A 10370-nucleotide genomic window follows, 5' to 3' on the forward strand; every position below is an offset into this window, starting at 1 on the left:
GCAGTGCCGTTATTGAGTCAGTTCATCGGCATGGGCTGTACAATGATGGACGCCCTGTCTGTGACTGTCTGATGAAGACGATTCTCCAGCCCCGCTCTGGAGTTGAAACGCGGGGCCGGTGTGATTCATCATGGCCTAGTCCTAGATTGACTACCACCATACCGGTACTCCCAGTCCACGCTGCTGTTATTTTGCACACTTAAATGAAAGCGCTTGTGTTCTCCATCTACCTTGATAAACAGAAAATACATGATAAATCAGCGAGCGGACGACCCAGACCGAATCAATAGCTCGTCTAGCCCCAATGCATCACGAGACATCTGTATCCACTCTCCATCACCCAGTCAACAAGATGGGAGCTATTCTATTTTTTTTCTGTCTTTTTTTCCCCCACTGAAAGGTGTGGCTAAGAAGTTCTTGTTGGAGTTGAATATAGTGTTACTCTGTCCTGTGCAAGTTCCAATTATGTCAAAATGTTTCTGTTTTCAGTAAAGCTCTATTTTTTTGTAATTTTGTAATATTTTATACCGCAACCATCTAGTAATCCAAAGTTTGTGTGTTCAAGTCGCACCAGGGAGAATTGTAGCATTTTAGATAACCCTTTTCCTAACCTTAACCTACCTTTCCTAACCTTTCTCGTTTAGTTCTAACATTTTAGTAAGTTCTCTGTAACCTTTGTTGTTAGTTCTCCTACCCTTTTACATAGATTCTTCTAACCTTTGTGGTCAGTTTTCCAAACCAGCAACATGGAACAAGCAGCCTGGTCTCAGAGAAAGACATATAACCCTAACCCTAATGTCCTCGAAGACATATGATAAATAACATTATCCAATTCATATGATATTGTACCAACGGGTAAGACATATGTTACTATACTCTTCCAAATCGTATATTGTACGAACACTATTGCGTTCATAATGTAATGTAATGTGAGAGCAAGTCATTTCCCACAAATAATTTCCCACTGGGCACAAACTGGTTGAATCAACGTTATTTCAATATAATTTGTCAACGTATTGTGACGCAGAATCTACGTGGAAAATACATTGTCATCATGGTAAATTTCAACATAGACAAACTCGTATGAAAAATGTTGAATTTGTACCTTTAAAACAACGTCAGATATTCAATGTTACAGTGCCTTCAGAAAGTATTCACAACCTTTGACTTTTTTACAGCCTGAATTTAAAATGGAAAAAAATTGGCCTGCAAACAATAACCTCATAATGTCAAAGTGGAATTATGTTTTTAGAAATTTTTATAAATTGATTATAAATGAAAAACTGAAATGTTGTGAGTCAGTAAGTATTTGAGCCTAAATAAGTTCAAGAGTAAAAATGTGCTTTGCAAGTTACATTAAGTTGCATCGTGTTTAACATGATTTTGTAATGACTACCTTGTCCCTACCCCACACATACAATTATCTGTAAGGTCCCTCAGTCTAACAGTTCATTTCAAGACCAGAGAGGTTTTCCAATGCCTCGCAAAGAAGGGCACCTAATGGTAGATGGGTTTAAAGAAAGAAAAAAAGCAGACATTGAATATCCCTTTGAGCATGGTGAAGTTATTAATTACACTTTGGATGGTGTATCAATACACCCAGTCTCTATAAAGATATAGGCGTCCTTCCTAACTCAGTTACTGGAGAGGAAGGAAACCACTTAGGGATTTAATGAGGTCAATGGTGACTTTAAAACAGTTACAGAGTAATGGCTGTGAAAGGAGCAAACTGAGGATGGATCAACAACGTTGTAGTTACTAGTTACATTGTAGTTACCACAATACTAACCTAATTGACAAAGAGAAAATAAGAAAGACTGTACAGCATAAAAAATATTCCAAAACATGCATCCTGTTTGCAACATGGCACAAAATGAATACTGCAAAAAGGTGTCAAAGCAATTCACTTTTTTGTCCTGAAAACAAATTGTTATGTTTGGGGCAAATCCAATACAACACATTACAGCACCTCCTGGAGAATGAATCAACAGTATCTACAGCGACCCTTTGGTCTCTCATCCAGGGTTTTAATAACCAAGCCCTGCTTAGCTATGGTATTTGTCATTGACCATTACCGATGTGCTATCGTGAGAATGATTGTTGAGAGGTCTCCACTTAAACACGAAATAGATTCACTGTTGCTATTGAAATGATTCCAAAGGGTAAGTTTAACAGAGCAAATTAAATGTGACCATACTTCATCACTCACATATCCTCAATGGTGCTATTTAGGTCTATATAGCATTTGCAAAGTCATAAACAGCTATTGTTTCAATTCAACCCAGAAATAGATTGAAAATAGACAATACAATAGACCTAGGGTTTCAAGCTCTGGTTGATTTAAAATGTAATGATATTTAGTCAACTCAACCAAAAATCAACATTTGAAAGAGATGTATTTTCTGCTTGGATAGTTCCATCTGTGCCACTGAATTGGTTTGGCTTCAATTCTAGTTTGTCTACAAATGAATCATTTAAAAACTCAGCAAAAAAAGAAACGTCCTCTCACTATCAACTGTGTTTATTTTCAGCAAACTTAACATGTGTAAATATTTGTATCAACATAAGATTCAACAACTGAGACATAAACTGAACAAGTTCCACAGACTTGTGACTAACAGAAATTGAATAATGTGTCCCTGAACAAAGGGGGGGTCAAAATTGAAAGGAACAGTCAGTATCTGGTGTGCCCACCAGCTGCATTAAGTACTGCAGTGCATCTCCTCCTCATGGACTGCACCAGATTTACCAGTTCTTGCTGTGAGATGTTACCCCACTCTTCCACCAAGGCACCTGCAAGTTCCCGGACACTTCTGGGGGGAATGGCCCTAGCCCTCACCCTCCGATCCAACAGGTGCCAGACGTGCTCAATGGGATTGAGATCTGGGCTCTTCGCTGGCCATGGCAGAACACTGACATTCCTGTCTTGCAGGAAATCACGGACAGAACGAGCAGTATGGCTGGTTGCATTGTCATGCTGGAGGGTCATGTCAGGATGAGCCTGCAGAAAGGGTACCATATGAGGGAGAAGGATGTCTTCCCTGTAATGCACAGCATTGAGATTGCCTGCAATGACAACAAGCTCAGTCCAATGATGTCTTGACACCGCCCCAGACCATGACGGACCCTCCACCTCTAAATCGATCCCGCACCAGAGTACAGGCCTCGGTGTAACGTTCATTCCTTCAACGATAAATTAGAATCAGACTAACACCCCTGGTGAGACAAAACCGCGACTCGTCAGTGAAGAGCACTTTTTGCCAGTCCTGTCTGGTCCAGCAACGGTGGGTTTGTGCCGGTGATGTCTGATGAGGACCTGCCTTACAACAGGCCTACAAGCCCTCAGTCGAGCCTCTCTCAGTCTATTGCGGACAGTCAGCACTGATGGAAGGATTGTGCATTCCTGGTGTAACTCGGGCAGTTGTTGTTGCCATCCTGTACCTGTTCCGCAGGTGTGATGTTCGGATGTACCGATCCTGTGCAGGTGTTGTTACACGTGGTCTGCCACTGCGAGGACGATCAGCTGTCCATCCTGTCTCCATGTAGCGCTGTCTTAGGCGTCTCACAGTACGGACATTGGAATTTATTGCCCTGGCCACATCTGCAGTCCTCATGCCTCCTTGCAGCATGCCTAAGGCACGTTCACGCAGATGAACAGGGACCCTGGGCGTCTTTCTTTTGGTGTTTTTCAGAGTCAGTAGAAAGGCCTCTTTAGTGTCCTACGTTTTCATAACTTTCATAACATTTTTTTTAAATATCAATTTTTAGTTTAGATGGAGACATGAAGCCAACATATCAATTATTAATTTGTAGACCAAAAATGTTATGATCTGTGGCACAGATGGAACTAAGAAGAAGATAAATCACAAATTATATGTTGGATTCACATCTCCAACTCAACCAAAAATACAAGTTAAAGAATGGGATTAAGCCAGTGGCTGTTGCACTTCACAAAATAGATGGCATCATGAGGCAGGAAAATTATGTGGATATATTGAAGCAACATCTCCCAAGCTTTAACTTCCTGATTGATGTCTTGAGATGTTGCTTCAATATATCCACATAATTTTCCTCCCTCATGATGTCATCTATTTTGTGAGGTGCACCAGTCCTTCCTGCAGCAAAGCACCCCCAAAACATGATGCTGCCACTCCCGTGCTTCAAGGTTGGGATGGTGTTCTTCGGCTTGCAAGCCTCCCCATTTTTCTTCCAAACATAACGATGGTCATTATGGCCAAACAGTTCTATTTTTGTTTGATCAGACCAGAGGACATTTCTCCAAAAAGTACGATCTTTGTCCCATGTGCACTTGCAAACCATAGTCTGGCTTTTTTATGGCGGTTTTGGAGCAGTGGCTTCTTTCTTGCTGAGCGGCCTTTCAGGTTATGTCAATATAGGACTCGTTTTACTGTGGATATAGATACTTTTCTACCTCTTTCCTCCAGCATCTTCACAAGGTCCTTTGCTGTTGTTCTGGGATTGATTTGCACTTTGGGCACCAAAGTATGTGCATCTCTAGGAGACAGAACGTGTCTTCTTCCTGAGCGGTATGATGGCTGCGTGGTCCCATGGTGTTTATACTTGCGTACTATTGTTTGTACAGATGAACGTGGTACCTTCAGGCGTTTGTAAATTGCTCCCAAGGATGAACCAGACTTGTGGAGGTCTACAATTTTTTTTCTGAGGTCTGATTTTCCCATGATGTCAAGCAAAGAGACACTGAGTTTGAGGGTAGGCCTTGAAATACATCCACTGGTACACCTCCAATTGACTCAAATTATGTCAATTGGCCTATCAGAAGCTTCTAAAGGCATGAAATCATTTTATGGAATTTTCCGAGCTGTTTAAAGGCACAGTCAACTTAGTGTATTTAAGCTTCTGACCCTGTCACGTCCTGACCCTAGTAAGATGTAATTTTCTATAGTAGAGTAGGGCAGGGCGTGACAGGGGGTGTTTTTGGTTGTTCTATGTTTTCTATTTCTATGTTTAGGTTCTAGTTTGTCTATTTCTATGTTGGGATTGTTTGGGGTTGATCTCTAATTGGAGGCAGCTGATCCTCATTGCCTTTGATTAGAGATCATATTTAAGTAGGGGGTTTTCTCATTGTTGTTTGTGGGTTATTATCATTTGAGTAGTGTGTTGTCCTCTCTGCGTCACGGTTTGTTGTTTTTGTGTTTTCAAGTATTTAAGTGTATTACATTTAGTTTCACGTTTAATAAATATGTGGAACTACGAACATGCTGCATTTTGGTCCGCTCCTTCGAACAGCCGTGACAGACCCACTGAAATTGTGATAGTGAATTATAAGTGAAGTCTGTAAACAATTGTTGGAAAAATGTATTGTGTCATGCACAAAGTAGCTGTTCTAACCGACTTGACAAAACTATAGTTTGTTAACAAGAAATTTGTTGAGTGGTTAAAAAACAAGTTTTAATGACTCCAACCTAAGTGTATGTAAACTTCACACTTAAACTGTAGGTTGTAATCTCATTGATCAACGTCTCAACCAAATATTACCCAATCACCACAGTGAAATGAGGTGGTGTGCCCAGTGTGTTGGCATTTTTAATGAAGAATAATCTCTCATTTAATGTATGAGCTGCATTTAAAGACATCGAAACAATTGTTGGAATGTGAAAAGAATAGCTCTTTCCAAAGTCATTCAGTAACTTATTTAATTCAGACTGTTAATCAGTGGATAATCATGAAGTATCTTGTTCACACTGGAGGCCTGTTCAGTTCAGAGCTCAGAGACAGTTCTTAATAGTAGAAGTGCACTTCTCATCTGTGCTCGGCTCTGGATAATATACAGTGAGACCCTCTAGCAGTCAGTCAGTCAGCACCAACTCCAGTCTCCAGCTCAGTCAGCCATTCCATGCCGCTGTGCTCCACTCATCTCGTCTCATTCCCTTGTATAGAGACACAGTGGTGAGCCTGCTGTTATGATATTGTATTCCATTTACTAAGTTCACTACCTGGTCATCAGTGCATGGTGGGGACCGTAACTGCTAATCCATACTGTTCCACTCAGCCAATACACACAGACCCCTTAAAGTGTGTGTGTGTGTGTGTGTGTGTGTGTGTGTGTGTGTGTGTGTGTGTGTGTGTGTGTGTGTGTGTGTGTGTGTGTGTGTGTGTGTGTGTGTGTGTGTGTGTGTGTGTGTGTGTGTGTGTGTGGTCCCACAAGGTCAAATGCTATTTCTTAGGAGCTAGGTTTAGGGTTAAGGTTAGGTTTTTGGGTTAAGGTAAGAGTACGGGTTAGGGTTTATGGAAAATAGGATTGTAAATGGGACGGAATTGTGTGTGTCTCCACAAGGTTAGCTGTTCAAGACTGTGACTGTGTGTGTGTCCCTATCTATCACACAGGTCTCATAATCTTCACGTGTCAGCCTCCCTTGGCCCCAAGGTAACCTTACTGTGACATCTAATTCAGTTGGCCCGGCTGGTAATGACTATTGATTTGGATTGTGTTCCTGTTTGAGAGGGAGAGGGACATGGAGGGACTGTGTCTTTTACTGCTTGGTCTGCTCCGTGCGGAGATCCCCCTCACAAACAAACGACTTACCCTCCCCCAACACAATCACCAGTGTCGTCCACCCCCCTTTCCCTCACTTGCTCCGGCCCAGTGGAAGTGCATGTTGTAGGATCGGCATGGTGATTGCTGTCACCAACGCCCAGGGCAGTGGGGGAAATAGGGGAACGTTCATGGGTCTGTGTTGTCCTATGTTGTGTACTTGATTACCTAGTGCCTGGAGCAAGACTAGCTACCATAAACACAGTGGGTGGATCTACCTGACTCCTGACCAACTGACATTACAACACTTATGCAGTTTTTGTAGCTTTCCTCAGAATAATGTATTGTAACTTATACTCAATGTTATGAATGAATTAAAAGTATGAACACAATTAAATCGATCTCTTACTGTACCTTAATACTAATAAAGACAACTATCAACTTACATAACATCATCAAAATACCATCTTTACATGTTGAATCACTAAAGGAATTGGTTTCAGATGGGAGAATATAATACCGTTTTTTCTTCATTGGCGCCATTAAGCTGCCAGCGATATTTTTCATAGGAAATAACCCCCATTCTGAGAACTAGTTTTATTACATGGTAATTTGAGGCATGGTTCGTTCATCTCAAGTGTTGCCGTCGGACATGCAAATCAAGCCGTGATATTTTTACTCCTCACAAGCCTACACGTTATCACATTGCATTATCTACTGTACAGTTTATCTGCACAGTGAGAGGAGGGGGAAATTCCTTTCATCTTTGTATTTGTATTTATTAAGGATCCCTGCCTTGGCAGCAGCTACTCTTCCTGCGGTCCAGCAAAATTAAGGAAGTTACACAATTTAAAAAACATTACAATACATTTATAACAGATTTCACAACACATTAAGTGTGTGCCTTCAGGCCACTACTCTACTACCACATATCTACAACACACAATCCATGTGTACGTGTGTGTATAGTGCATGTTATCGTGTGTGTGTGTGTGCATGTGTCTGTGCCTATGTTTTTGTTGCTTCACAGTCCCCTCTGCTCCATAAGGTGTATTTTTTATACGTTTTCTTTATCTAATTTTACTGCTTGCATTAGTTACTTGATTTGGAATATAGTTTAATGTTCAGCTGGGAGGGACAACATGGAAAATCATCCCACTCTTACACTGTCCTCATACCCATTCGATTTAGAGATCACACCCTTACACTGTCCTCAAATGCATTACAATTTAGATCAGAAGTGCCCATTTCATAGAGCTAGGCGTCACCTGTCAACAACATCCGGTGAAATTAGAGGGCGCGCAATTCAAATAAATAATCGTAATATTAAACATTTATGAACATACAAGTATCTTATATCGGTGAAAAGCTTAAATTCTTGTTAATCTAACTGCATTGTCCGATTTACAATAGGCTTTACAGCGAAAGCATACCATACGATTGTTTGAGGACGGCACCTCACATCAACATATTTTTCAACCAGCACAGGCTTCATAAAATCACAAATAGCGATGAAATAATCACTTACTTTTTGAAAATCTTCCTCAGTTTGCAATACCAAGGGTCCCAGCTACAACATGCATGGTCGTTTTGTTAGATAAAATCCTTCTTTATATCCCAAAAAGTCTGTTTAGTTTGCAACATCGATTTCAGTAATCCACTTGTTCAACATGCAGACAAAGGAATCCAAAAAGCTACCGCTAACTATAATATTTCATACGGAAAGAAGTATGTTCGCGTGCCCACAGACTTATTTCCAACTGTGATTCCTAGTACCAAAACTCAAAATTCTTCCTCGTTTTGGTAGAAACAAGCCTGAAACCTTGAACAAAGACTGTTGACATCTAGTGGAAGCCATAGGAATTGCAATCTGGGAGTTCCATTGAAAGAGCATGGGATCTCAAAACAAACATTTCTGGTTGGTTTTCTTTGGATTTTTGGCTACCATATCGATTGTGTTATAGTCTCATACATTATTTTAACATTTCTACAAACTTCAAAGTGTTTTCTATCCAATAATACTATATGTGCATATGCTGGCTTTTGGGCCTGAGTAACAGACAGTTTACTTTGGGCATGTCAGTCAGGCGGAAATTCTGAAAAAGGACCCTAGCCCTAAGAAGTAAGGCACCTTCTCGGTTCCTTCTGAACACAGAACACCCCCTTCACACTAACTAACCTGGTCTGACTAGAACTAGCATATACAGTGGCTTGCAAAAGTGTTCACCCCCTTGGCATTTTTATATTTTGTTGCCTTACAACCTGGAATTAAAATGGATTTTCTTGGGGGTTTGTATCATTTGATTTACACAACATGCCTACCACTTTGAAAATGCGAAACATTTTTTATCGTGAAACAAACAACAAATAAGACAAAAAAACTGAAAACTCGAGCGTGCATAACTATTCACCCCACCAAAGTCAATACTTTGTAGAGCCACCTTTTGCAGCAATTACAGCTGCAAGTCTCTTGGGGTATGTCTCTATAAGCTTCGCACATCTAGCCACTGGGATTTTTGCTCATTCTTCAAGGCAAAACTACTCCAGCTCCTTCAAGTTGGATGGGTTCCGCTGGTGTACAGCAATCTTTAAGTCATACCACAGATTCTCAATTGGATTGAGTTCTGCGCTTTGACTAGGCCATTCCAAGACATTTAAATGTTTCCCCTTAAACCACTCGAGTGTTGCTTTAGCAGTATGCTTTGGGTCATTGTCCTGCTTGTGGGTGAACCTCCGTCCCAGTCTCAAATCTCTGGAAGACTGAAACAGGTTTCCCTCAAGAATATCCCTGTACTTAGCCCCATCCATCATTCCTTCAATTCTGACCAGTTTCCCAGTACCTGCTGATAAAAAACATCCCCACAGCATGATGCTGCCACCACCATGCTTCACTGTGGAGATGGTGTTCTCGGGATGATGAGAGGTGTTGAGTTTGCGCCAGACATAGCGTTTTCTTTGATGGCCAAAAAGCTACATTTTTGTCTCATCTGACAAGAGTACCTTCTTCCATGTTTTGGGGGAGTCTCCCACATGCCTTTTGGCAAACACCAAACTTGTTTGCTTGTTTTTTTCTTTAAGCAATGGCTTTTTTTCTGGCCACTCTTCCATAAAGTACAGCTCTGTGGAGTGGGCTGTGCTGCTTAAAGTGGTCCTATGGACAGATAATCCAATCTCCATTATGGAGTTTTGCAGCTCCTTCAGGGTTATCTTTGGTCTCTTTGTTGCCTCTCTGATTAATGCTCTCCTTGCCTGGTCCGTGAGTTTTGGTGGGCGGCTCTCTTTTGGCAGGTTTGTTGTGGTGCCATATTCTTTCCATTTTTTAATAATGGATTTAATGGTGCTCCGTGGGATCTTCAAAGTTTCTGATATTTTTTTATAACCCTACCCTGATCTGTACTTCTCCACAACTTTGTCCCTGACCTGTTTGGAGAGCTCCTTTGTCATCATGATGCCGCTTGCTTGGTGGTGTGGCAGACTCTAGGGCCTTTCAGAACAGGTGTATATATACTGAGATCATGTGACAGATCATGTGACACTTAGATTGCACACAGGTGGACTTTATTTAACTAATTATGTGACTTCTGAAGGTAATTGGTTGCACCAGATCTTATTTAGGGGCTTCATTGCAAAGGGGTGAATACATATGCATGCACCAATTTTCCGTTTTACATTTTTTGTAATTTTTTTCAACAGGTTTTTTTTTTACATTTCATTTCACCAATTTGGACTATTTTGTGTAGGTCCATTACATGAAATCCAAATAAAAATCTATTTAAATTACAGGTTGTAATGCAACAAAATAGGAAAAACGCCAAGGGGGAAGTATACTTTTGCAAGGCACTGTACTGTAGAGCTA

Source organism: Salmo salar, chromosome ssa19 (assembly GCF_905237065.1).
Source record: "Salmo salar chromosome ssa19, Ssal_v3.1, whole genome shotgun sequence".
Lineage (NCBI taxonomy): Eukaryota > Metazoa > Chordata > Actinopteri > Salmoniformes > Salmonidae > Salmo > Salmo salar.